This window comes from Mandrillus leucophaeus, unplaced genomic scaffold (genome assembly GCF_000951045.1).
Source record: "Mandrillus leucophaeus isolate KB7577 unplaced genomic scaffold, Mleu.le_1.0 Scaffold5243, whole genome shotgun sequence".
Classification (NCBI taxonomy): domain Eukaryota; kingdom Metazoa; phylum Chordata; class Mammalia; order Primates; family Cercopithecidae; genus Mandrillus; species Mandrillus leucophaeus.
The window spans coordinates 5,503-7,575 of NW_012105635.1; the positions used below are offsets into that span (position 1 = coordinate 5,503).

At 56.3% G+C, this 2,073-nt stretch overlaps 1 long non-coding RNA gene across 1 annotated transcript in view; it reads right to left on the minus strand.

The window, feature by feature from the left end:
* Positions 1-2,073, minus strand: part of LOC105551532 — a 7,132-nt gene extending 5,059 nt beyond the window's left edge. The window contains exon 1 of the long non-coding RNA XR_001007872.1: positions 1,591-2,073. This is a non-coding gene — a long non-coding RNA (uncharacterized LOC105551532). The remainder of the gene's footprint in view (positions 1-1,590) is intronic.

Below are 2,073 nucleotides of genomic sequence, written 5' to 3' on the forward strand. Positions count from 1 at the left end.
AGCCAGAACTTGGGACAGAGGAAACTGTCACCCATAGTCCCCATTCATGCAGGGTAATTAATCGGCTGGCAGCAGCCGACAGAGGCATTCAAGAGAGTTCCATAACCTCGAAAGGAGCATCAGGGCCAAGAAGTCTGGGGAGCAGCAGAGCCTGAGATAAGGCAGCGTCCTACCTGCATCTGAATCCTAGCCCTGTCAATCACGCCCTGTGTGAACTTGCACAAGTTCCTGAGCTGTGCTGCCTCCCAGTTTTGTCATCTGTGTGATGGGGATACAATTGTTAGCTCATTGCATTGGAGGGGGACCGGAGGACCCAATGTCTGTCAAGCACTAAAGCACTGCCCAGGGTCCCCCATGTCATGGTGGGTGCCACAGCGTCTGTCTCCAGGTAGAGGCCTGCCAGAAGCGGGACTGGGGAATGATAGCCGGCACAGCCGGCTATGAGCAGGGACACTGAAGGGCAGAGTCAAGGCTGACTCCACACATGGGGGTGTGCCCCATGGGGTGAGTGGGGATCTGGAGGAAGAGGCCTAAGAGAGAAGAGGCCACCTGAACCATGAGACCATGAGACCCCAAAGGGTGCCCCTTGCCTCTGGCCAGGGAAACAGAGCCCTTGGCTCCAGGCTTGGGGACAAAGGCCTGTTCCTTGGCTCACTCTCCCAGGCTCCTTCTCCTCTGAGAGCCTAACCAGGGTCCCTCTGGAGTCTCAGGTTCCTGCCACAACAACCCAGATAGATTCTGCTCTGCCTCTGAATTCCATAGTCACTCCACACAAACCACACAGGAAATTCTAGCCCTTTCTCAGCTGAGGCCCCTTCAGGAGCTCTGCTTTCTCCATGACAGCCCTCACATTCACTGGGCACAGGTGGTGGTGTTATTGTTGTTATCATTGTGGCCCCCTGGTGTTTTCTCTTGAACATAATTTCTACAGGGACCAGAGAAGGGCAGAAGTCATGAGACGCTGAGGGTAGCCCTGGAGTTGCTACCAGCACAGAGGCCAAGGACCTAGGACAAGCCCGGGGCTGGGGCCAGCCAGGTCTAGATAGAGCCTGGGCCATTCTCCAGGGGAATATTGTCCCATCCTCTGGTTGTGCCCACTTGCCCCTGGAAGCAGGGGCATCCTCTTCTCTCTCTTCCATCCCATCTCCTGTGGACATTCCCCCACATATTCTAGCACAGGCTACATGTTACACTCAACCCCTGTCAACACCTTCAGGTTCCTGCCAACACCCACAGATGAACTGGTGGCAACAAGAGCAAGAGTCGGGGCTCACTGCCATAGGGATCAAGAGATCAGGAGGCTCAAGACCAGAAAGTGTTCTCCAGCGGGAGCTTCCATCACTCCTGAGAAGAGGACATGGGCTAAACACAGATTCCAGGGCAGAGACTGATCACCCAGCCACCCTGTGTCTCCTTCAGCACCCGTGATGATGCCACACTTCAGAGAGCAAAGGGCCCTCAGCCCCTGGCTCTCCCCAACTGCTCTCACCTCTTCGCCCCCTCCCTGGAAATGCACCCCGCAACCCAGGGCGGAGGTACAGGCTGATCAGGGAGGGTCCCTGGAACTGCTGCCAAAAATACCATCCTTACCCATCTAGGAGAACTCCTCCCAGCTTCCCTGTGCTCTCTGCTCTGACAAAATATCCGAGCTGAAGCGGATGAAGCTGTGGCCGCAGCCATAACAGTGATCGTGTCAGAGGCGGTTGCGGACCCTGGAAAGGAAATGAGTCCAGGAGACACAGAACCAAGCAGGAACCTGGGCACAGGGCATAAGGCAAGTCCCCACCTCATGGCACAGGGCTAGTCCCCAGGTCAGGAGCCAGTGCTATTGGCTCCCAGCAGGAAAGATGGGAGCCTACACAGCACCCCTCATGTGGGGACCCCCAGCCATGCCCCCAAACTTTTAAACCCTTTCACATAGCCTGTGCCTAGGGGTGCTCTCCACAACGTCAAACTGGAAACGGGTCACAGCACATGCAAAGGGGCAGAGAGTCTGAGCGGCCTCCCCACTCATCTACCACGAGTGCAAACTGCCTGCTTTTCCAAAGGACAGGGTCTCCCCTGAAGCCCTCC